The 27837-nt window shown below is 38.0% G+C and overlaps 1 pseudogene; it reads right to left on the bottom strand.

Moving 5' to 3' along the window:
- Window positions 1-1135: 1135 nt before the first annotated feature.
- LOC131148170 (geranylgeranyl transferase type-2 subunit beta 1-like) overlaps window positions 1136-27837 on the bottom strand; it is a 38874-nt pseudogene continuing 12172 nt past the window's right edge.

Raw genomic sequence — 27837 nt, 5'->3', positions numbered from 1 at the left:
GTTCTGCCATGTTTTGATATGCATATGTTTTCACAGATTTGATAAACAGTATTGAATATGTTATATATGGTATATGTAGAACACAGAATACTCATGTTGCCACACACTAGTATTAGTTTATTTCTCTTACTGAGAGGTGTCTCACCCCTAAATCTTATACATTTTTCAGGAGCCCCTGATAGGAGAGCGGGAAAAGCCCCGCTGATCTAGATCAGTTGTTTGCCCTCTTTGGAAGGGTAAGTTTTTGGTAGGGACAGTTAGGTTTTGTGGGGATTGTCCCTAGATTTCCTTTTTGAGATGTATATACTTTGAGATAGTAATTGTAGTGACTCTGGTATGTGTTATGCACATTATGATGAGATGTATATGATTTTATACTTTCTGCTGCGTAGGCTTCTGCTGTATGTTTTGTTATATCCCTGGTGCCCACGGGTCCAGGTGGATTGTGACCTGCTGAGTTGGAATGTATGATGTGATGATAATTTATTTATATAAAAAAAAAATATATGTGAAAAAGGAGCAGGTCGTTACACTACATCCACAGAAGCAATGACACACAAATTTCACTAATGAAATCAAAATGTACATAATACACTTCTCTAATGATTATCTCTCATCTCAAAATATACCCAGATGACATATATAGAAGTTCATTGGAGGTTTCCCCCCATTTGCCCAACCACTCAACGTTCAAAAATTCAAAATTCAGAAAAATTGTTGTGGCCCATGTGCCTCTCGTCGACGAACACAGGGCCTCGTAGATGAGACCAAGAAGACCCTTCGTCGATGAATCAAGGACTCTCGTCGATGATGCCAAAAATTTGAAAATTCCTACTCTTGGTAATTGTTCATCAATGCGCTTTAGAACCTTCGTTGACGAACCTATGTTGTTCCCTTGTTGACAAGCTTAGGCCCCTCGTCGACGAGTACTTCTGTACTACCCCCTTCATGTTTTTCCTCCTTCCATCTTTGCTTATAAAAAGAGAAGAATAAGAGCCATAAATAACAATATTAAAAAGGTTATTCCCATTTCACAGCTAGGCATGGAACATTTATAATTTAATTATGACATTATAAATTCTCATGGATGATAAGAGTCAATAAGATAACAAGTAAAGGAATAGAAATCTGGCTGTCATATACCAGCAACATCATCTGGTCTGTCTGAAATACCTCCTTTGTCCTTGTCCTACATATCTCAAAAATTAGCAGGAAAAATTTCAGAGACAATCACACCACCTAAATTGAAACTCCAAATGACAAACCAACAAACCAAAACAAGCCATAGTATCCCTACATTTTTTATAAATGAAATATGGTTATTCAATTCAATTTTAGCCTGACAGTCTAAGATGAACCAAACAAGCTTTTCCTTTTCAATCTAATGAAACCTATCAATCATGATCAAGCTAGAAAGAACCCACCATGAGTAGCAAACCTAAAGCCATGTAAAACAATTAATAGTTAAAAGAAAGTAGAACATATTCCCAAGGCGTTTTCCAGGCTCACTTTCAAAAATACTCACATCCAGAAGCTTCTTAGGGTGGCCTTTTATGTTGGGAGAGATATCAACAAACAACCATAATGGAATAATTTTTTTCTCTATATGCAAGAAAATATAGTGTATCTCTACTTTTATAGGTTTTAAAAATAATAAGAAAATTAATCAATCACACCAAGTCATAATAACACAAGCAATTTTTTACGTGGGAACTTCCCTAGTGTGAGGAAGAAAAACCACGTGACCTAATTTAGTTGAAACCTCCACTATCAAGCAAACAATGGGTATACCAAGACTTCTCTAATCGCAATTAGAGATTACAAATATATCTCATCAAGATATTAATAATTTTGACAAATACAAAGAGAATTGGAGATAATATACCAAAATTGCGATTACTGTTCACGAGCAAAAATTCCAATTCCTGAACTCAAAATCGGATCTTCACCGTTCAAATTGTAGCTCCTTAAGTCATGAACATCTCCTCCAAATTTCAGCTCGATCGGACCACAGACGAGGCGGGATCAGAGTCTTGATAAAATCTGAGTAGCATGAGAAAAATCACATTTTTCTCTCTTTCTTTTTTTGAGAAGTGACGACTCCTCCCTTTTTCTTCTCTTTTATAACTTCTTTTAGGTCATCATACTAAAGAGTTGGACTTTGGACTTTTAATAAAATCTATTTGGACTTTCCTCCACATGAAAGGAAATAATCCAACAATTTAAACCCCAAGATTTAACTTGCCGCTCACATAACCACCATCCAAGGAGGTCCTTGTCAATTTGATGTAGAGAACCAGTTATAACAAGAGTACCCACCCACACAACAGAAAACTGCATGCACAGTGAGTGAGATCAAAAGTTCACGGTCTTTGAGTCTAATTTTGACATACAGATAAAAACGTATGTTTAATGCTAGAGCCAATTGTTTATTGGCTTGAAGAACCTAGTCAGAATTTCAGAAAATATTGGAGTTCTTTAACTAAACTTGAGTATTGTTATTCCCAGTAGTGGTAGTAAATATATATGTGTGTATCTGTGCGTGCGCGTATTGATAGCTATCGAACATCCAGATTCCATGTCATGTTTTTGGCCAACTGTAGGTCAGACTAGGTAGCTTTATCGTGGAGTTTCTAAATCATCCTATTAATTATTTCTTCTAAAAATCAACTGAATATCTAGTTGGTTAAATTTCAGTGTGGGTGATGCAATTTGGCTCTCTTGTACAAGAGGGTTAATAGAGAACATTTCAGAATTCTAGCACAAACCACACGAGCATCAGCATTTCCAAGAGTGAAGGGTTCCTGCAATGACTTGAGATAATAATTAGGATTCTAGAATTTGTCTACAAATGCAAGATACTCTTGGGTTCACAAGCAACTGCCTGGTAAAAAGATGATCTAAAGGTGATAAATTCTCAGCGAACCCTTTTGTCTGTGGGTTGAATGGCCCAAGGATGCTTTTTAACCCGCATTTCTGTTTTGGATTCACTTGCTCTGCTGAAGATTACCTTCTCCATTTGATTAGCCAACAAGGACAAGAATCAATGGTGAATCATTTTCTCCCCTGAGATATTCATCTTCCCTGAAAGTGGAGCAGGTAAGGTAGGCCATTTATTGCTTGACCTTGATATTACCGGATAACTATGGGTTGGGGATATATTTGTTCAAGTGTAGGACTTAGGAGAGTCTTGCATACACAGATTAATTGGAAAACATTTGGTTGTGCAAAAGGAATAATCTCTCAGAGGCAAAGGTTAAAACAAAATTATGATTAATAACAAGCTGAAAGCTGGTCTTCTAGTATATGCAGCCAGGAATAAGTGAGACAGTTCTCTCTTCAATTACCAACAAAAATCTAGAATAACCCTCCTTATAAGTCCAACCTCCTCTTTCATAGTAAGAAAACCCTAAATAGAATCCAATCCTAGCCCATAAATGTAACCTAATCTCAACCATCCAAACAAATACCAACAACAGAAGACTGCAAGTCCAAACGGGCCCTGACATAAGTCACAGAACTGCTACAACGGTTTTAAATGGTTAATCTTCTCTCTCTGCTTCTATCCCTTAATTCCCTCACTCTGTTTCTGTTTCTCCACTGTCCTACATCTCCTAAATCAATGCCAAATTTTACAGGGAAAAGAGAATAAGGGAACAAAGAATTCTATGTACTAGGAAAGTTTCAGCATAGGAATTTGAAGGAATTTGAATAGTGGCATGAAATAAACAAGAATTTACCATTAAAACAAAATCAAATAGTTTTGTAAATATCTAAAACAAAACACTTAATTTTTTCAGTACTTAAAGGAAACTAATATATCAAGCACAAATTTAAGGATTCGTACTTCGTCCAGCATAAGACTCCTCGCCAGGTGTACTCCCAAACTCACAATCCAGATTTCTACAGCTTACGATGTAATTCACAGCCTTTTTGACATCAATTTTATCCAGGCATATTGTAGTATTGACAAACAACACAATGAAATGCAAGAGAACCTAGAGAAAGAACTGGTTTGGTCATAAAAATTCAGCATGAACCGCACTGACTTTAAAAGAATAAGAAGACGACGAAGGAGAATCAGGAGATATACAATGTCAAATTTGTAAAGGTGGAGAAAAAAGAAAACCTTGTATCAACTTCACCCCACATATCTCCAGAGAAGGATCCATCTTCATTCTGCAACCTGCTGATATCTGACTTAAAATTAAAGTTGTCATTCTGTGAAGCATGGACTTGAAAATGGGAAACAGGAAAGACATCACACAGATATGAACACAGAAAAATTCCGAAAAAATAGGACAAGATATGACATGGACATGTACCTTTTATATATATATATACTTTGTGCACAAGGCTCCCATTAGGTTCCCAAGCTACATAAAGGCTGTAGAGAGGTCATACAATGTACACTACTTCACTTCTACATTTGGGGGCTAGCTTTCGAGACTTGAACGTACATTCAGGTTTGGGCATAAAATATTTGTATATATTTTATAAGCATATATGTATACATTTTTTATGAATCTATAAATATAAAGGTAAATAAAGTAATATATCAATCAAATATCAAAATAAGTCAAAATGATACTGGCAACCATCAAAGTTTACATTACATTCATCTAGTTTAGACTCAATAAATATCAATTGAGTTTAGCAACATCAAAGTCCCAAAATTTGCTTAATGGACAAACTTTGTCTTCCTATACAAGCTTCATTAAGAAGTTTTCAAAGAAATTGGCGTTGTGCTGGAGTCAGGAGACGCGTGAACTGAGCTAGAGATGCGTGAGCTGAGCTGGAGACGCATTGCAAGCTGTTATCTGCCATCTAATTTAGATGAATGAAACTTCTCAATTTGGATTTATTGTAATTAATTAGCTACCTATAAATAGAGGAGTTGTGGAGAGTTGATATGCATAGAGAAGAAAAGAGAGGAAGAAGAGAGACAAAGATCGATTTTGACCAAACCACATAAATTTCTGGTGTCTTAATTTTTTCTTGTTGCTTACAGGGTCCCAACAAGTGGTATCAGAGCTCAGTTGGAGCAGAAAGGCCAGATTCGAGCTGTTCACCAAAATCAAAGCTCTGTCCAGTGGCTCAAAATTCACCATCACGTTCACCTTGCTGAGACGAAGCCAACGATGCAAACCGGAGCTCGAAAGGAGTTCAGACGGAAGCACATGTGCCAACATGCGCTTCGTCGGAGTATTTCACCTTGTCATGCGCTGGTGACCTTCCACCCACGCGCGCCACACGTCTTCCTCGCCCAGTCGCTTCGACCCAACTTGGCGACCTGCTCCAAACCCGGACCAATCCGACGCTCGCTCTAGACTCGGTCCGCACCCGGCCCGGATCTTCAGTCCATCCATGTCAGCAAGACAGCGACGCGCTGAGTCAGCGCCACATAAGCCGCCGCGTCACTGCCATGTCATATGCCACGGTAGCAGGTGGGCCCCATAGTGCCACGTCAGCACTGCCACGCCAGTATCGTTGACCAAGTTTGACTTGATCTTTGACCGGACTTTTTGGAGTCATTTTGGGTCCGTTTTTCGAACGACTTGAACCATTTCTAAGGTTTTCGACTGTTCCGAATCCAACCAATAATTTCATCGAGTTGTTGGATCAACTCGCCTTAGTCAATATTACATTTGATAGTGAAATTCGTACCCTACTGATTCTCAGTCAATTGCTCGAAAGTTGGAATGGTGTTGTTATTGTAGTCAGTAACTTCACAGGGAAATCAAAGCTTGTATACGATGAGGTCGTTAGCATGATTTTAACGAAAGAAATCAGAATGCAGTCAAACTATGACTCCACTTCGAGTTTAGCCTTGAATATGGAAAGTCAAGGAAGAGGAAGCATGCATAGATGATCAAACAACCACGGCAGATCTAGGCCTAGGCAGTCTAAATCCAGAAATCCCAAAGGTTCTCAGGACATAGGTTCCCAGGGCACAAAAAATATTCAGTGTTGGTCATTAAAAGAACCAGTGCAAAAGTCTGAAGAAAGAATATAAGACGAGGGCGAAGATAGAAGCACATGTTGCTTTAGAAAATGATGATATGTTGATCTACTCTTTGGAGAGAAAAAAGAAGTCTTGGGTATTAGACTCTGGAGCTTCATTCCATGCCACTTGCAGCAGAGACTGCCTAGAGGAGTATACGTCAGGTAATTTTGGTAAAGTATATCTTGGCAATGATCAACCCTACGACATTGATGACAAAGGGACAATGAAGATCAATATGAATGGGTCAGTATGGAAACTAAGAGATGTCAGATATATTCTAGACCTGAGGGAGAATTTGACCTCAGTCGGTCACATGGTAGATGATGGATATAACACAACTTTCATTGGTGATGTAGTAACCTGACCTCGAAAAAGAAAAAAAAAAAAAAAAAAAAAAGGATATTTTGGAGAAGATATTTTGAAAAGAGATATTTTGAGATATTTATATATAAATATCTTGGAGGAGATATTTATTTAGATTACTTAAGGGCTAAGTAAGGATTTATTCTATAAATTCTCTTATTCTCTCTCATTCTCTCATTCTCTCTCTCTCTCTCTCTCTCTCTCCCCTCTCTCTCTCTCTCTCTCTCTCTCTCTCTCTAAGATCCTTTGCCGTTCTTCATCCGTTTCCAAAAACAGAGGGTACTGCGTGGATCAAAAAAGGAAACTCTACACTTTTAGTGGATCGGATCGTCGTTTCGGAGAGTTTCGGGTTTTCCCAAGAATCGAGGTAGGAATCTGATCCTAATTTTGATTGGATATTTGGATAGCAGTAGAAAACATAGTAAGGTTATGTTCTCTGGTTTTAGGTTTTCGGGATCTTGGGTTGTCGTTTTGGACCGTTTTCGTACGAAGTTTTATTTCGAATATAAGGTAAGGGGAATTTGATTGCAACAGCTATTTTGGAAAACTAAACCGCTAAAAAAAAACTAGTTTATGTTATTATGTATGATTTAAATGCTTATTTTTGAAATTCTACCGAGTAGAAATACCGGTCTGACGATTTTACGATTTTTAGTAAAAACGAGGATTTCGACGTGTGATCTCCAAATTTTACAAATATTGTTTATTTGTGTTTATACTATAGTAGGAGAGGCTCGATTCCTTTATTTATTTAGTTAAACTATGTATATTGAATTTCTATCATTTAGCGGGTTTTTGTATCAAACTTGTGTGATATATGTTGAAATGGAAATGAATGTATTTTCTATACTACTGATATAGAATATGGGAATGAAATTCTAATTTGTTATACTGACAATGTGATAAACAGAGGCTGGTGATACACCAAGCTGCATCAGTAAACAAAGAGGGGTAAACTGAGTGGAAAGACGTCGGTTTGAACCCGCTGGAATTATTTATATACTATTGATATAGATTATGGGAGATAAAATCATATTTGTATAAATTGAATTTATGATACACGGAACCACAACTTGAGAGTCCCGGAGGGTTGAAAAATACTTTCTTTGCAGAGTTGAAATAAACTACTGTTATATGATACGGCACGATATTGTAGCTAGATGTACACGTGCAACCACAAATATTAAACAATGTGGGTACCAAGATGGTCGGCTAGCAGCGTGAAACCATTGGATGATATTGGGCCAATGGGGGTAGTCGAATCATATGTAGGTACTCGACAGTGCTTGCACAAACATGGCATTGGACGAGTATCAGTGCACAACCCGAGCCACGGGGTAAAACTGGTTATAGGGACATTTTGCTTTTGGTCATCTGATAAATCATTAAATGGTCGAAAGACAAATGTGGGAATTTTGTAATATGAATGATGATATACCTGATGCATTACTGTATTGAAAATATTTGATTTATATTCCAGATGTTGAATGAAAATATGCATGTATGCAGTCACACACTGTTGTAACTCCTTCTTCCTTACTGAGAGGTGTCTCACCCTATCTTACAACCTTTGTTTTCAGGTCCGTCCGTGCGTCGGTCCTAGTAGATAAAGGGACTGGGGTGGTTATTTTGGTTAGCTTACGTAAGCATCTAAATTTTGTACTAAATTGGATGAAAGTCCTTTTTGGAGGGTTGTAATATGATGATTACTCTAAGTCCGAATGTATGTAAATTATGGATGTATTAGTGAACTCTGGTATAAGGCTAGTAGTAATCCCAATGAATGTTTATGTTTTTCCACGACATTTATGTCATGATTATGTATTATTTACACCCGTATGTCCCTATTTAGGGCGGGTTGTTTCCATATCTTGAACAGGTATAGGTATTTGATGTATGTGAGTGACACCTGAGTCCGTGTAAAGGGCCGGGTCGTTATAGTTGGTATCAGAGCCCGTAGCCAGTCGGAAGTATGATTTGATTCATACTGCCTGGTTAGGGATATGTGCTAAACTAAGAAGTTGCTAGTTGTTACAGTCTAGAATATACCAGGGTATAGGACATGGATATGACCTTGAGTTTTGTTTTGTATACCTGGAGATGAAAACAATTGGCAGACTTCTGTGTTTTTCTGGATCATTTGAAGGGTTCAGAAAATCATGGCAATCTATTGATGGTGTTGTTTCCAAGTGGAAGAGCAGAACTTGAGTTAGAATGATGATGTTAAATTAATGGAGTACATCGATATTCAGGATGTGGATTTAAGGAACTGAGTCTATAGTATGATAGTGTTAGTTGATGCTTAGGCTATTACCTTCTAATGGATTCTAGTAAATGTTTTCAAGATGGAATCCACTGATATCACTGCCAATATAGGTGGCAGTAGTAGTGAGGGTGCCGGCCCCTAGGCTGGTAATGACTCTACTAGTGTGTTACGTGAATTCGCACAGCAGCTTATGGCTGAGGTAGTGCGTACGAATAGAGGACAAGATCGTCCTATGACTGAGTTGGGTTGCTCCATTGAGCAGTTCACTATATTGAAGCCCTCTGCTTTTGTGGGTGGTACAGATCCAGTTCGTGCTGAGAATTGGATCCAGGAGATCGACAAGATCTTAGGTGTGTTAAATTGGACTGAAAAGCAGAAAGTCACCTTTGCCACGTTCAAGTTGGCAGGGGAGGCTGAGAGATGGTGGGGGTCGGTAAAGCAGATGGAGGAGCACCGACCGATACCGATAGTGTTGACATGGGCCCGATTCAAAGAGCTCTTCTTTGAACGTTATTTTCTGGCCACAATTAGAAACGTGAAAATGGAGGAATTTATGAATTTGACGCAGGGTTCACTGACAGTGCAGCAGTACACTGCCAAGTTCCAGGAACTGTCTTGATTTGCTCCATTCGTGATTCCTGATGAAGCAAAGAAGGCTTGGAAGTTTCAGAGGGGTCTGAGGAGCGAGATCCCTAAGCAGACGGCGATTCTGTAGTTGCAGGATTTTGCTACGTTGGTTGATAAAGCCACGGTAGCAGAGGAGTGTTTACTAGAGGATGCAGAAGTTCAGGTTACGAAGAAGAGGCCAGCGCCTCCTAATTATTCATCTGGGGTAGGACAGAGTAAGTGGAAGAAAAATAGTGGTGGCACGTCCCAGAATGCCGCAAGTGTTCCACATTGCTCTTTATGTGGTAAGAAACACCAGGGGCAGTGTTGGTTGTCTACAGGAGCCTGTATGCGGTGTGGTAGAAAAGGACATCGGATGAGAGACTGTCCGACGTAGAGGAATGATGGAGTCACACAGCAGCAATACCGAAGGAATGCTCTAACATAGTGTGGCGGTTAGCAGGTGGGTACTGCCCAAGCTAGGGTATATTCTCTGACTCTTAGTGACGCTGAGAACGCTAGTGACGTGGTCACAGGTACTATTTATGTGTTTTTTCATGAAGCCGTAGTACTTTTTAATTCTGGAGCTACGAATTCTTTTATTTCCCGTAATTTTGTTAAACTATGTGGTTTGGAGGTGCAACTGTTAGATTATGAACTGGTAGTGACTACACCGTCTGGGTCTGCAATTGGGTGTAGTAAGTTAGTCCGTAACTTCCCTATGGAAATTCAGGGAAGAATACTACCAGTTAACCTAGTGGTCTATGACATGCATAGTTTTGATATCATCCTTGGGATGGACTGGTTGTCGGCCAGTTATGCTAGTATTGATTGCCGCAGGCGAGAGGTGTTGTTTAAACCACCATGGGAGCAAGAATTCAAATTCCAGGGGTCGTGTATGCATTCTACACCATGAATCCTTTCAGCTTTGCAAGCTAGGAGGCTCCTCTTAGATGGCTGCCAAGGGTATTTGGCGTTTGTGAAAGATACGCCGATTGAAGAAAATAAGTTGGAAACAATTGCTGTAGTGCGTGAGTTCCCTGAAGTGTTTCCAGAGGACTTGCCAGGGTTACCTCCGGACAGGGAAGTGGAATTCGCGATAGTGCTAGTTCCAGGTACGGCGCCAATATTGAAAGCTCCCTACCGTATGGCTCGAGCTAAATTGAAAGAACTGAAGGAATAACTTCATAAGCTCCTAGACAAGGGGTACATTCGTCCTAGTGTTTCTCCTTAGGGGGCGCCTGTTTTGTTTGTTAAGAAAAAGGATGGGTCGATGAGGATGTGCATCGACTATAGAGAACTGAACAAGGTGACGTAAAGAATAAATATCCGCTACCTCGGATCGATGATCTGTTTGACCAGCTTCAGGGCACGCAGATCTACTCAAGATTGATCTATGATCTGGGTATCACCAGTTGAAGGTGAAAGTGGAAGACATTCCTAAGACGGCATTTTGAACTCGGTATGACCATTATGAATTTATGGTTATACCTTTTGGTTTGACTAATGCACCTGCAGCGTTTATGGATTTGATGAACAGGGTCTTTCACAAATATTTAGACCGGTTCGTCGTGGTATTTATCAACGATATCCTAGTGTATTCTAGGAGCGCTGTAGAGCATGAAGGGCATTTGAGGCTTGTCTTGAAAATGCTTAGGAATAAGAAATTGTATGTTAAATTGAAGAAGTGTGAGTTCTAGCTAGAGCAGATTGCATTTCTTGATCACGTCGTGTCCAAGGAAGGTGTATCCGTGGACCCGAGTGCAGTAGTGGACTAGGCGAGACCAAAGAATGTTTAGGAAGTCAAAACTTTTTAGGTCTTGCAGGTTACTACCGTCGTTTTGTGGAAGGGTTCTCCAGTTTAGCAGGTCCTTTGACGCGACTCAAAAGGAAGAACGTGAGGTACATTTGGACTGAGGAGTGTGAGTTGAGTTTCCAGGAGCTAAAACGGTGACTGGTTACTGCTCCAATCCTGACCATTCCTTCAGGGGATGGTGGGTTCGTTATTTATAGTGACTCCTCTAAGAAGGGTCTTGGTTGTGTTCTAATGCAGCAGAACAGAGTAATTGCTTACGCTTCTCGGCAACTTAAAGAGTACGAGAAGAACTACCCAACACATGATATGGAATTAGCAGCGATAGTATTTGCATTAAAAATTTGGAGGCATTACTTGTATTGTGAAAAGTGCGAGATTTTTACTGACCATAAAAGTCTTAAATACTTTTTCACCCAGAAGGAGCTGAACATGAGACAATGCAGGTGGCTAGAGTTGATTAAAGATTACGACTGTGTTATTAGCTATCACCTAGGAAAGGCTAATGTGGTAGCTGATGCTCTGAGTCGGAAGTCTGTTGATGCGTTTGTTTCAGCGATTAGAGTTTAACACCAAATTTGTATGGACTTGGAAAGGTTGGACTTGGAAGTGGTAGAAGGAAATTATTAGGCTATCCTTGCCAGCTTGGTGGTGCAACCGACCTTACAAGAGAGGATCCGTGTAGTGCAAAAAGAGGATTTAGAGTTAGTTGAGGTTATAGAAGGAGTTCAGAATGGTTTAAAGCCAGACTTCAGTATTTCTGGTGATGGGATACTGAGATTCCGCAGTAGGGTTTGCATTCCGAATGATGCCATGATTAAATGGGTTATTCTAGAGGAGGCACACCGTTCGCTCTACACTGTACATCCTGGTAGTACGAGAATGTACCAGGATTTGAGGGAATCTTTCTGGTGGTCTAATATGAAAAGAGAGATCGTCCGATTTGTAGAATAGTGCCTGACATATCAGCAGATTAAAGCAGAACATCAGAAGCCGGTAGGACCAATTCAACCACTTGAAGTCCCTGAGTGGAAGTGGGAACATGTCTCAATGGATTTTGTGACGGGTTTACCTGTGGTGATGCATAGGTAGAACGCCATATGGGTTATAGTAGATCGGTTGACGAATCAGCTACTCTCTGAATAGGCTGGTAGAACTTTATGTGTAGGAGGTGGTACGACTCCATGGTGTTCCTATATCTATTGTTTCAGATTGAGATCCGCATTTTACATCTCGTTTCTGGAAAAGTTTACAAGATGCCTTGGGATCGCGATTGATATTCAATACGTATTTTCACCCACAGACGGATGGACAGTCAGAGAGAACTATTCAGACGTTAGAAGATATGTTGCGGGCTTGTATACTAGATTTTGGTAATAGTTGGATACGATATCTACCGCTTGTTGAATTTGCATATAACAACAGTTACCAGGTGAGCATAGAGATGGCACCTTATGAGGCTTTGTACGGTAGTCGGTGTCGATCTCCGTTGTACTGGGATTAGGTAGGTGAGCGGCAGATACTAGGTCCAGACCTGATTCAGCAGACCTCTGCAAAGGTCGCATCGATCAGGGAAAGAATTAAAGCAGCTCAGAGTCGACAAAAGAGTTATGCTGATACTCGTTGGCGAGAGTTGGAATTTGAAGTAGGAGATATGGTATTCTTGAGAATCGCTCTAATGAAAAGGGTGATGAGATTCAGGTAGAAGGGGAAGCTAAGTCCTCGGTATGTCGGGCCTTTTGAAATCCTTGAAAGGATAGGTTCGGTTGCTTATCGAGTGGCTTTACCTCCAGCATTATCTCGAGTTCATGATGTATTTCACGTGTCTATACTGAGGAAGTACATACCAGATCCATCGTATGTACTAAGTTACGAACCTTTAAAGATCAGTGAGACTTTATCATATGAGGAGGTACCAGTACTGATATTAGATCGAAAAGTTCAGCAGTTACGGACTAGGGAAATACTGCTAGTGAATGTATTATGGCGTAATCATACAGTGGAGGAAGCTTCATGGGAGTTAGAGTCAGAAATACGTCAGAAGTACCCACAGTTATTTTCGGAAGGTACGTAATTATGTATAGTAGTATAGGTGGTATGGTCTTCGGGAGAGTTTTGTGTGTGTAATCTTCCGAAGCATCACATTGTAACCATGGTATTCCTCCGCCATAAGTGAGGGTAGATAATAACTTTGCGCCGGAGTTGTTTTGAGGGTGGCTGCCGACTCTTCTGTAGGTCTCTGACGTAAGGTAGAGTATGCTTGGTATCAGTTGGTGAATTTTGGGGACGAAATTCTTATAAGGAGGGGAGATTGTAGTAACTCGACCCCTAAAAAGAAATAAAAATAGGATATTTTGGAGAAGATATTTTGAAAAGAGATATTTTGAAATATTTATATATAAATATCTTGGAGGAGATATTTATTTAGATTACTTAAGGGCTAAGTAAGGATTTATTCTATAAATTCTCTTATTCTCTCTCATTCTCTCATTCTCTCATTCTCTCTCTCTCTCTCTCTCTCTCTCTCTCTCTCTCTCTCTCTCTCTCTCTCTCTCTAAGATCCTTTGCCGTTCATCATCCGTTTCCAAAAACGGAGGGTACTACGTGGATCAGAAAAGGAAACCTACACTTTTAGTGGATCGGATCGTCGTTTCGGAGAGTTTTAGGTTTTCCCAAGAATCGAGGTAGGAATCTGATCCTAATTTTGATTGGATATTTGGATAGCAGTAGAAAACATAGTAAGGTTATGTTCTCTAGTTTTAGGTTTTCGGGATCTCGGGTTGTCGTTTTGGACCGTTTTCGTACGAAGTTTTATTTCGAATATAAGGTAAGGGGAATTTGATTACAACAGCTATTTTGGAAAACTAAACCGCTAAAAAAAAACTAGTTTATGTTATTATGTATGATTTAAATGCTTATTTTTGAAATTCTACTGAGTAGAAATGCCGGTTTGACGATTTTACGATTTTTAGTAAAAACGAGGATTTCGACGTGTGATCTCCAAATTTTATAAATATTGTTTATTTGTGTTTATACTATAGTAGGAGAGGCTCGATTCCTTTATTTATTTAGTTAAACTATGTATATTGAATTTCAATCATTTAACGGGTTTTTGTATCAAACTTGTGTGATATATGTTGAAATGGAAATGAATGTATTTTCTATACTACTGATATAGAATATGGGAATGAAATTCCAATTTGTTATATAGACAATGTGATAAACAGAGGCTGGTGATACACCGAGCCGCATCAGTAAACAAAGAGGGGTAAATTGAGTGGAAAGACGTCGGTTTGAACCCACTGGAATTATTTCTATACTATTTATATAGATTATGAGAGATAAAATCATATTTGTATAAATTGAATTTATGATACACGGAACCATAGCTTGAGAGTCCCAGGAGGGTTGAAAAATACTTTCTTTGCAGAGTTGAAATAAACTACTGTTATATGATATGGCACGATATTGTAGCTAGATGTACACGTGCAACCACAAGTATTAAACGATGTGGGTACCAAGATGGTCGGCTAGAAGGATGAAACCATTGGTTGATATTGGGCCAATGGGGGCAGTCGAATCGTATGTAGGTACTCGACAGTGCCTGCACGAATAGGGCATTGGATGAGTATCAGTGCACAACCCGAGCCACGGGATAAAATTGGTTATAGGGACATTTTGCTGTTGGTCATTTGATAAATCATTAAATGGTCGAAAGACAAATGTGGGAATTTTGTAATATGAATGATGATATACCTGATGCATTACTGTATTGAAAATATTTGATTTATATTCCAGATGTTGAATGAAAATATGCATGTATGCAGTCACACACTGTTGTAACTCCTTCTTCCTTACTGAGAGGTGTCTCACCCTATCTTACAACCTTTGTTTTCAGGTCCGTCCGTGCGTCGGTCCTAGTAGATAAAGGGACTGGGGTGGTTATTTTGGTTAGCTTATGTAAGCATCTAAATTTTGTACTAAACTTGATGAAAGTCCTTTTTGGAGGGTTGTAATATGACAATTACTCTAAGTCCGAATGTATGTAAATTATGGATGTATTAGTGAACTCTGGTATAAGGCTAGTAGTAATCCCAATGGATGTTTATGTTTTTCTGCGACATTTACATCATGATTATGTATTATTTACACCCGTATGTCCCTATTTAGGGCGGGTTGTTTCCATATCTTGAACAGGTATAGGTATTTGATGTATGTGAGTGACACCTGAGTCCGTGTAAAGGGCCAGGTCATTACAGGTGATGAATGGAAGATTTCGAAGGGTGCACTGACGATTGCACGAGGTAAGAAAAGTGGTACTCTTTTATGTAACTCATAATGCATGCATGTCTATTACAGTTGCTATAAGAAATGCTGATAGCAACATATGACATCAATGACTCGGACACCTGAGTGAGAAGGGACTTAGGATTATGCACTCAAAGGGTAAGTTGAGTGATTTACAGTCGGTGAAGATTGACACATGTGAGGATTGAATATTTGGGAAACATGAGAGAGTCAGTTTCTAGACAAACATCAATACCCGAAAAAAAAGAGACCTGAGCTAGTCCATTCAGATATATGGGGACCAACAACCATTTCGTCCACAGGTGGGAAGCATTACTTTGTAACATTTATTGATGGTCATTCACGGAAGGTATGAGTTCACTTCCTAAAATATAAATATGATGTTTTTGATGCTTTTAAAATTTTGAAAGCAATGGTAGAAAACAAAACTAGTTTAAAAATTAAGAAACTGAGAACAGATAACGGTGGTGAGTATGTTGACACCGAGTTCAAGAAATTCTACTATAAGCATGGCATCAGAATGGAAAGAATTGTGCCAGGTATGCCTCAACACAATGGTATAGCCGAGTAGATGAACAAAACATTGACGGAAAAAACCAGAAGCATGCATATGTAGTTAGGCTTGCCAAAGATGTTTTGGGCAGAAGCAGTCAACACAGCAACTTATTTGATTAATAGGTGTCTATTAGTACCATTGGACTATAGTCTATCAGAAGAAGTATGAAGTAATAAAGAGGTAACACTTTTACATTTGAAAGTTTTTGGTTGTGTTGCATATGTACATATTAATGATCATGTCAGGAATAAGCTGGATTCGAAATCCCAGAAATGCACTTTCATCAGTTATGGTGGAGATGAATATGGATATAGCATTTGGGATGATGAAAATAAAAGGGTGGTTAGAAGTAGAGATGTGATTTTTGATGAAAAGGTGATGTACAAAGATAGACACACAACAGAATATACGGAGTCTGAAACAACCTTTGTGGATATGGATGATGTTTTAGAAAGTGTAAGGACACGTCAACAGAACACCAAGAATCCTTAATAGAATATCGAGAATCCTCAGGCAGAGGAACATGTGAAGTAGATTGTTGCACCACCACCTCCTACTCCAGCACCAGATCTTAGGAGATCTTCTCAGCAGCATGTACCAAACAGGAGGTCTATGAATCATTTACTTCTTACAGATGGAGGAGAACTTGAATGCTATGTTGAAGCATGTCAGGCAGGAGATTTGAGCCAGTGGGAGCTTGCAATGAAAGACAGGATGAAGTCTATTAACTCCAAAAATACATGGGAACTAGCTAAGTTGCCTAATGGTAAGAAGGCTCTTCACAACAAATAGGTGTATAGGATCAAAGAAGAGCATGATGGATCTAAGAGGTATAAAGGTCCGTTAGTAGTCAAAGGTTTCGAACAAAAGGAAAGAATTGACTACAATGATACTTTTACACCAGTTGTCAAGCTGACAACCATCAGATCTATTTTGAGTATTGTTGCCTCAGAGGGTTTACATCTTGAGCAGTTGGACGTGAAGACGACATTTCTTTATGGTGATCTTGATAAGGAAATTTATATGCAATAGCCAAATGGTTTCTCAGTAAAAGGTAAAGAGAATCTTATATGTAAATTGAAGAAGAGTTTGTATGGTCTCAAACAAGCTCCTAGGTAGTGATATAAGAAATTTGACAGGTGTATGCCGAGGAACAATTTTCAAAAGTGCAATGTCGACCACTGTTACTACTTCAAGAGGTATCGTACTAGCTATATTATCTTATTGTTATATGTTGATGATATGCTAGTTGTAGGATCATATATAGAAGAAATCAGAAAATTGTAGCAGCAATTGTGAGAGGAATTTGATATGAAAAACTTGAGTCCTGCAAAGCGCAAAGCAGATTCTTGGGATGCGGATCTATAGAGATAAGCAACAAGGAACGTTGTAGTTATCTCAGTCAGAGTACATCAACCGTGTTTTACAGAGGTTTAACATGAGCAACGCCAAAGCTGTAAATACACCGTTGGCAGGTCACTTCCGTCTCTCTAAGGATTAGTCTCCCCAGATAGAAGAAGAAAAAAGACTTCATGGCTAAGGTACCGTATGCCTCAACTGTTGGAAGTCTAATGTATGCTATGGTTGGTACCAGATCAGATATTGGCCAAGCAGTGGGAGCTATCAGCAGATATTTGTCAAATCCAGGGAAGACACACTGGGAAGCAGTAAAGTGGATTTTGAGATATCTACGTGGCACTATTGATAAGTGCCTATATTTCAGCAAAAGCGATTTGAAAATCTAAGGATTTGTAGATGCTGATTTTGTAGGTGAAATTGATCATCGCAGAAGCACCACTGGGTATATAATCACTGTTGGCATAACAACTATTAGTTGGATGTCATAGATACAGAAGATTATTGTTCTATCCACTACAAAAGTTGTGTATGTAGTAGTGACAGAAGCCAGTAAAGAGATGATTTGGCTTCAAGGTTTGTTAACGAAGTTTGGATTAAAGTATGAGAAGAATGTTTTGTACAGTGACAGTCAGAGTGCGATACATCTGGAAAAGAACTCCACATTTCATTCTAGAACTAAACATATTGGATTGCATTATCACTTCGTCAGATCTCTGATAGAGGACGATGTATTGACACTTGAAAGAATCCAAGGTAGCAGAAATCTGGCAGATATGCCAACTAAGGTGGTGACTACAGAAAAGCTGAAATTGTGTTCAACTTCAGTTGGTCTTCATGCCTGAAGACATATTTTGAGCACATCATTTATTCATATACTGATATTGGTTGAGGAGGTGTCTTCGTCTCCAAGCAGGAGATTGTTGTGCTGGAGCCAGGAGACGCATAAACTGAGCTGGAGACGCGTGAGCTAAGTTAGAGATGCGTTGCAAACTAAAGATTGCAAGCTGTTATCCGCCATTTAATTTAGATGAATGAAACTTCTCAATTTGGATTTATTGTAATTAATTGTAATTGATTATTAGCAACCTATAAATAGAGGAGCTGTGGAGAGTTGATATGCACAAAGAAGAAAAGAGAGGAAGAAGAGAGTGTGAGGAAGAGAGAAGCTGAGAGAATTGTATTTATTTCTGGCGATTTTAAGTGAATTGTGGTATGCTCTGTGGATGTAGGTCGAGCTTGACCGAACCACGTAAATTTCTGGTATCTCAATTTTTTCTCGTTGCTCACAGGGTCCCGACAATTGGTTTCTCTTCTTTTAAGTCATTTTGCTCAAGTTGCATTTCTTTACTTAAGAAGGAGCCCCTTGGCAACTTTTTCAAGTAAAATTGAACAAAGAAAAAGGCAGCTATATTGAAGCTGTTTACATTTTTGTGTCCAAATTCAAATTTTATATTTGCTCATTTGCACACAATTTGATGTATGTTAAAGGTGCCCCAAAGGCTTCTCTATGTCCAACCTTTCTTGGCCTACCTTAATGCTTCATATAGTAAAACATGAAATATTTGGAGTTGGTTACCTTCAACCATGAATCCAGCCACTTTTGGGGGTTCTTAAGGAGTCATTAATATTCGTCTAGATTTCCATAATATAAGCTACCAAGTTGATAATTCTAATTAAATAGAGTTGTTAAAAAAAAGTGAGAAAATACAACACAAAAGCATCATTCTGCCCTTAACAACATTGTCAACTAAATTTGGCGTTCAAGATAAAAGAAAAATCATAATACCGTGTAGAAAGTATGACAAAGTGTAAGAAGCATTGGAAGAACATCTCTAAACAAATCATACAAAACATTAGAAGTCCACCAAACCATGTCTTGAGGATACAGTTTGAAACCTTATTGAGGTCAAGAACATTTATCTTGTCAAAGAGAGCTAAAATTTGTAGAACACCCAGCGTATACAATACATGAGGGTCATGTCCAATGTTACCGCCAAAGCCACCTATATAAGAAAATATGTCATAAAATTCATTTCTTTTAAATTTATATTATATTTAATTCGGGTCTGTAATAGTAAAGTATGAATGGTCTATAATAATTGATGTGCACCATGCATGTAGGAACTGGTAAGCTCAAAGATCTTAGAAAGACCCTAGGTCCTTGTACTTGCACTTAAGTTAGTCCCCATTATCTATACTATCAGGGGAATTTACTAAATTGAAATAGGACTTAAGGTGTTAAGTTTTTAGGGTTTCGGGCGACTGAACCTTGGTGCTGAAAACACCTCGGTCGACCGAATCATTGAATAGTCAGCGTGTTGACCTTACCTCGAGCAACTAAACCGAAAGGACTTTACCGTCCTCGGTCAACCGAACTTATATTCTGACCCTTTTCAACAACTCGGGTGCCCGAACGTTCATGTTCAAATCACTCTCAGGTGACCGAACATGCAAGTTTGGCAAACCGAACTTGCAACCAGGCGACCGAACTTCGGACAGATCGGAAAATCGCCTTGGTCAGCAGATCGAATCCTCATTTAGAAACTTGAAATTCAAAAGTACCTTTTGTAACAACCCGAATAATAATGGAATTTAAATAATAAGAGGAGGAGAAATGGAAATGGTAACAGAAGGAGGAAGTCAACTTCGTTCGTCGACGACATTGCATTTTTGGAAGGAAAAACCAAAAAGGAGTCATCAGGGCTTCGTTGACGAATACAGGGAATTCGTCGACGAGGGCTTAAGAGAATTCATCGACGAAGTCTGAATTTCATCTATGAAGAAATACCGAGAGAGGATTTAAGCCGACTGAATTTCATCAACGAGGACTGAATTTCATCAACAAAATTATTGAAGGATTCGTCGATGAATGACGTGGCTTGTCGACGAATCTAGTTTTATATATATATATATATATATATATATATCAAAATCTGATTTTTTTTAACTTCATTTTTAAGCAATCTTCGCCCTCTCTCTCTCTCTCTCTCTCTCTCCTCTTCGGCTCTCTCTCTCTCTCTCTCTCTCCTCTTCGGCTCTCTCTCTCTCTCTCTCTCTCTCTCTCTCTCTCTCACATCATTTTTGGGCCAGATTTATGTTGGATCGACAATCTGAAGTCACCACGACGCTCCCGAGGATGTTCTATCCAAATCTGCAGAAGCGGATCGTTGGTGAAAGCGAGTTGGAAATCATCCCTAAGTTGAGGTAAGGCTTTTTAAGCCGAATTTGGTCTTGCGATAGTTATAAGAAATAATGTACACATGAAAATACTGAGGTTAAATACTTGTAATTTTCAGTTTCAGGGTATTAGTTAGGAAATCCTATGGGGGGTTAGACTAGGATATTTTAGGGGTTTTCTCAGTAGCCTGGTAAGGGAATAAACTAAAGCAGTTATTTTCCATGTAAATTATTATTAATTATGAGTAAATCTATTTTCATAAAAGCATATGTTATATTTGTTTATTACGAATAAAATGTACGATTGGGAAAATACTGCTATGATGATTCAAATGTATATGTATGTATGAGATGCCAGAAAAATCATGATTTTAGAATATGAAGTATGACTTTTAATAGCACATGTGTGGCATGAATATTATTTTATGTGAAATGTAATATGATATGAAAGATTTTACGAGCAAAGTATGTTTTTAGCTATTATGAAAAGATGAGTTATGTTGTGATGGTTTTGACGAATATATGATAAATGATTTATTTTCAGAATGTATATACTTGAAACAATTCTGGCGCGAGGCCATGTATTTATGTTATCGGCACGAGACCGTATTTATGGCCATGTATTTATGTTATCGGCATGAGGTCGTATTATGTTATCGGCACGAAGCCGTATTTATATTATCGGCACGAGACCGTATTTATGATATCGGCGCGAGGCCATATTTATGTATGATTTCGGCACGAGGCCATACTTATGAAATTATGAAAAATGCTATATTACCATGTACTATATGTTATTAGAACCCGGATGTTAGTTTAGTTCAGTTCAGGAGCTCGGTACCGTAGCTATATGTAGATCAGATATCTATGTTCATATTAGTGCTAACCATCCCACGAGGGGATGAGAGATGGATAGTCGATGTGGCTTTCAGTAGAGTGTGGACGTTCACCTGGCAGTTCGGACCAGGGCGTGGTGGGCCCATCGTACTTACAGACATATTTGACTCGGCAGTTGTCGGCCAACCATTGTCGGGTCCCACTTTCGGGCTGCACAACCCTTCATGGGGGATAATACATGACACCAGCTAGCTATTCATCCTAGGTATACTTTCAGTATTGCAGTTATAACAGATGTTCTATGTATGTTATGATTTATTAACAAATATGAAGTATATGTTTATCCAGTATGACATGATGAATGTTTACAGAATTATGAAATGTACTATATATGTATAAGTACCTTAAATATTTATGTTGCCACACAGTTGTATTTAGTTTATTTTTCCTTACTGAGAAGTGTCTCACCCCCGAACATTAAATGATTTTCAGGAAACCCAGAGAAACCAGCGGGTCAGGGCCGTCGTTGAGTGATTGGAGCTTCCCTACTAGAAGGGTAAGCGTTGAACTAGGATCAGGAGTTTTTGTTATATAATCCTAGTGTTATTTTGACTTTTTGGAGGTTGTATATAGTAACAGTATTTTGATGTTATAGTACACTCTGGTATTATGTTTTATGGTTGGATGTTTAAGATTTTTATATTTGCTGCTGCTTAGGTTTCCACTGTGATTGATAGGTGTCCCCGTTATCCACGGGTTCGGGCCAAGTTTTCCATTTATTATGTTACATTTTATGTTAAGAAATTTAGGGTCGTTACAGCTTTTCTGTATGTGAGTGTTCCGGTGACCAAAGTTATGGCTCGGTCGACCGAAACTCTCGGGTTGGCCTAATTTTTACCGACGTTAAATGGGGTTAAACTGGGTTAATTTTCTTAAACTCATTTAAAACAAAATTAATAATTCCCTATGTATCCCCAAAATTATAATTTTAGCCCTGCTTATATATATGGGTTCATTTGCTTAGATTAGCAAGTAATTAGCACTTTGATTAGCAAAAATATTGTTGACTTTTTTGTCAGCTCCCTGTTTTGATTATGACAAATCACAGTATCTCATCTGTGTACTTTGAGTGTATGAACAGGATTACTTGTCTAAGCATAGATGACATATGAGAGATGGAAGCTGAGATGCACTTAAATGCCCACATTTTTCGGCGTATTCCATGGATTTGCAAAGGAGCAGCACATGAAGACTGATGTCTATTTCTAGTTGTATCTTTATATTTTATTTTATATTTGGATCTGTAATAATTTATATTAGTCTGTAATAATCTCTACATGTCATGCATGTAGGTTTTATAAACTCAACATGACCATAGTTTGACCATAGGGACTGAATGACCTTAGGGCGGTCGATCGACGCCTGATTTTTGGGACTATCTCAAAACGGTCCTTGAAAAGACCCTAGTATGACTTTAGGTCCCAACACTCATACACATATATCATACAAAATTGCGGAGTGTTAAAAATGAATAAAATTGAATAATATAGGGAAATTTGAGAGATAATATAGGGAAATTTGAGAGAGCTCGGGAGACCGAACCCCAGGAGTGCAAAACTCCTCGGGTGTCCGAACTGTTGAAAAGTGAATAGTTGACTTAGCTTTCGGGCGACTGAATCATTTTTGTGCAAATCTTCCACGGGCGCCCGAACGGTCTGAAAGGGATCCCTCACCAACTCGAGCTACTAAGGAATTTAGCTCAAAATAGGCCTCGGGTGACCGAACACATGCGTTCGGGCTACCGAACCTAGGATTGGGCACCCGAACCTATGAACAAATGTTTGTGACTTTTATTTGGGCTACTAAACCCACACTCGGGTTGCCGAACTATTTTAAATACTTTTTAAAAATGTGTCTGTTTAGGCAACTGAACCTCAGTTCAGCCACCCGAACCTTGTCAGGTTAAAATTATTCTAACCAAGGTAAGATTGAGTTAATATGGGTTAATAGTGCTTAAGCATTTTGGAACTTTTCTAGTAATACCCTGAAGGTCCCAAACGGTTATATTTTGGTCTTGGCCTATAAATATGAGTTCATTTGTGTGGATTAGCAACAATTAGCAAATATCATTAGTGTAAAATCCTCTTTTTTCAAAAACTCATATTGCCCAAAATACTCTCAAATACTTATTCTCTTGATACATCTTAGCATTGTGAGAGCTTATTGAGTGGGCTAGTACTTATTAGAGGTTGCTTATACTCCCATTGTTTTTCTTGATTAATTGTTATTGTTTTTGGGGAGTCAAGCAAGAGTTTTCCCATAGATTTTTATTTGATAAATCTAGTGTTGGAAAAAACTCATTAGCTTAAGGATCTTTGCATTGTCATTGCAAAAATTCCTAGAGTTTGATTTTTTTGTGCAAATTATTTTTAACAAGCTATTATTTTTTTTCAACAAATCTTGAGCCTACTTCCTTAAAGAAAATATTTTGAGTTGTTTTGAATATTTGTAGCATCTATGAAAGCTTGATTTATTATTGAGATTTGATATATACTGTTTCAAAGAAATAGATTGATCAGAACACTCCTGAGCATATTAGTGATAATATCTTGTTGAGTGTTGCTTGCACAAAATCACATCACTGAACTTACATTTCCTATATTGTTGATGTGTGGTTGATTGAGTATTATACTGTGCGTATTATAGTACATACCTACTTAGTTGAGAAGCACGTTTTCGTGTATGTAAATTCATATTTGTTGTATTCCAGGCGTGGGCCTGAAGAGGGAGACTAGCCCTGTGGAATAGTCCTGGATTGGTTTAGATCCGGTTAGGAAAGTTAGGTGCTTCATTATGGTAAGGCGTGTTGGTTGAGGGCAGCCCCTTGAATTGACCTGGTTGTAATCAGTGTCGCTCCACCCGTTAAGTGAGCTTTAGTGGAATCCCCAGGCTTGTGAGCTAGAGGCAGGGACGTAGGCACAGTTTGCTAAACCCTGATAACATATCGTGCATGTTCTTTATATTTTTGCAAATTTATTTTCTGCACTTTTATTTTCAGCACATGTATGTTGTATGCTTGATTCATTATATGTAGTACTTGTGTTGATTGAGTTTAAAATTAAATAGAAAGACCCTAGGTTTGTGTGATGCTGTTGCTAGATTGATTGAACTAGAGGCAAATTTTTTAATACCCAATTCACCCCCCTCTTGGGAATACACCAAAGCTAACAAATATTCTCTATATTTTTGAGAGAACTTTTTCCAAATACAAAGCCTATACCCTTACATACAATCATTCCTTTTCTAAATCAATCCTTGTGAGAGTTCTTTGAGTGGTTTTACATTATTCTCATTTGCTAGAAACTCTCATTGTATACATTGTTTGTTTAATTTTGGATTAAGAGTTAAGCATAGATTTTTCCCCTGATTTTATTTAATAAATCTGTGTGTGGGAAAAATCTTGTAGCTAGTAAGTCTTTGCATTTTCATTGCAAGACTCATTGAGCTTGTATTTTTTAGTGTGCAAAAATCTTTTCACAAACTTATTTTTGAATATCTCTTTGGGCTTGAATATTAAGAAATATTTTTTAGAGATATTTAGAATACTCTTAGTAGAAATAATTGAAACCCTAATCTGTGATTGAGATTTACATCTATACATAGTTTCAAAGATTAGCTTGTTGATACACTCTTGCACTTGATTGGATATAGTCATTACTTTGAGTGTTGATTGCACACATATAGCACTGAGCTTATTGTTCTTACATTATTGGTGTGCATTGATTAATACTAGTGCAAATCTTCTTGTTTAAGAAGCAAATATTTTGTACACATCTTGTATTGAAAATTGGTTGTATTCCAGGAGTGGCCTGAGGGGGCGTTGATCCAGCCTGGAAGGATTGGTTGTAAAAGGTTGAGGTTAGCCCTGTGTTAATTTGACCTGGTTGTATTTCAGTGTCGCTCCACCCATGAAGTGAGCCTTAGTATAATCTTTATGCTTGTGAACCAAGGCGGGGACGTAGGCATTTTGCCGAACCTCAATAACATATCTTGTGTGTTGGTCTAACAAGGCTTACAATTTTTATTTTGATGATAACAAATCATGATATGCTTAATGTGGTTCAAGTGAAAGTTTTTCAGGAAAAAGGCAAAACTTTAAGGTAGTGACAAAACTCAAAAGGATGATAAAGCTTATGGATTAAAAAGAGATCTTGAAGAGCATGTCGATTAAAGATAACTTGATGAAAGCTCAAAGAAAAGATCGAAACTTAAAGATGATGGAAGAACAAGAACTTACTTGAAGATCAAAGGATTAAAATTTTAAGGATGTTTTGAATGTAAGTACTTTAAGTTAATTTCAAATATAAACTGATTTGAAACTCTCATAAAATCAAAAGAAACTTAGAAATATATTTTTTAAGGAAACTCTAAAGAATGTTTTTAAAATCGAAGAAAAGAAAGGTTTTTGAAAAGGAAAAGTTTTTGAAAAACAGAAGGGTCAGGCGACTGTCCTCTTGTGGCAGGCGACTGCCAAATTAAATGAAGAATTTTTCAAAGAAACAGTAGCATGTCAGGCGAATACCTGAACATAGCTAGGCGCCTTGATGGTCATGCCAGGCGACTGCCTTGGTTCTGGAAGGCGACTACCAGTGTTCTGTGTTGTGAGTTTGTTCTATGACAGGTGACTGCCAAGTCGTGGTAGGCGACTGCCATTCGAACGTTGGCTTAAAAACTCTTAACAGGAAGATTTTTTAAATGAAGTTGTTGGACACTATTATTTTGAAAAACTTGGAAACTACTTCAAGGAAACTTTGGGGGTAAGTAATTACTTTTAAACATCTATAAATAGTCCCAAACTTCAAAGATTTTACACACTAAGAATTTTTTAGCAATCAAAGTTCTCAAAAAAGCTCTCAAACTCTCTTGTTTCATTCATCTTTAACTACTGAATTGCTACTGATTCAAACTCCGAAGTAAAACCTTCAAAGTCAGAATCTTTCAAATTTTGGAAGATACTTGGTGATCTAAATTGAGTATTGAGCTTCAAATTCTTTTATATTTGAATTACTTTGAAGTATTATTGTGTTGAATGTTGTACTAGCCTACTCTGCTGTGAGAGTGTTTTCTTATACACAAACTCTTCTCTATCACGATTTAGGGCTGTAGAATCATTGGACCAAACGAGGGAATATCGTTTGGAGAGGCAGGCTCTAGCCTAACGGAAAGAGTGATTGTAATCGGTATTGTTCCACCCGTCAACGAAACTAAATTAGTGAATCCTTTGGTGGTTTGCCAAAGGCGAGGATGTTGGTTGGGTATAAGTCGAATCTCGTAAAATCTCGTGTCTCTCTTCTTCCTTACTCTTTACTTTTTTAGTAATACTTACAACCTGCGTGTATGCTATAAATTGTTAATTCTGAGTGTATAGTAACTGGAGGATAATTTGTTTTTGGCTTGATCAACATTGATTGTGGAAACCGAAAAGGACTACATTGGTTGATCATCCTAAACTTATTAATTTGAAAGTTTGTTTAAAAGCTAAACACAAAAAAGAATTGTGAGTTTGGAATAAACACAGGGCTTACATAAAATCAGCGTGCCTTAAAATTTATTACGAGGCTATTGATACAAAGATCAAGTTTTTGATTATCTTATTGATTGGTTTTGGTTGAATTGTTTTTACTTGTTGTGACTGTTAATATAAAACAAAGAATTAAACCTGAGATAATTTTAAAATTTCAATTCACCCCCCTCCTCTTGGGAAGCTATCCTAATTTCATTGTGTTATCTCTTTTTACTTGCTTTACCTTGCATGCATAATTAGCTTACTTGTGTAATTTAATTTCAGCATATATATTGATTTATTTTATATCTGCACTAGATTGGCCTTAGGGTTGTGTAATACTGCTACTAGTTAGTTGACCCAAGGGAGAAATTTTAAAATACCAATTCACCACCTTCTTGGGATTACAGTAAAGCTAACAATTAGTATCAGAGCCTAGTAGTTTAGAATTAAATGTTTTTCTACAAAAGATCTAGATGACTCATAACACAGTAACCCATTTCCTTGAGGGACCTTCTTCAACATGTCCTCCTATTTTCAGCGATGTCAATGACACCTTCTGGAAATAAAGGATGCATATTTATCTTCATAATATTGACTAAAAGGTGTGGAGAATTGTCTCTGAGGGAAACTATGTTCCTATAAAACTGAAGGTGAAACTAGAGTTCCTAAGACTGAAGAGGAATATACTAATGACGATATGAAAGCTCTTAGTAAAAATGCTACTACCATGAATAATCTCTATTGTGGTGTTGATGTTAATGAATTTAACAGAGTTATGACATGTTCTTCTACTAAATAAATATGGGATAAGTTAGAGGTTACCTATAAGGGTACTAAAGATGTGAAGGATAGTAGGATTGATATGTTGACTAATGAGTTTGAAGCATTTAGGATGAACACTGGTGAGTCCATACAGAGCATGTACACTAGATTCATACATATCATTAATTCATTGCATGTATTACGTAAGAGGGTTTTC

The sequence above is a fragment of the Malania oleifera genome, chromosome 2 (assembly GCF_029873635.1).
Source record: "Malania oleifera isolate guangnan ecotype guangnan chromosome 2, ASM2987363v1, whole genome shotgun sequence".
NCBI classification, from domain to species: Eukaryota; Viridiplantae; Streptophyta; class Magnoliopsida; order Santalales; family Ximeniaceae; genus Malania; species Malania oleifera.
This window is presented reverse-complemented; position numbering and strand designations above follow the sequence as displayed.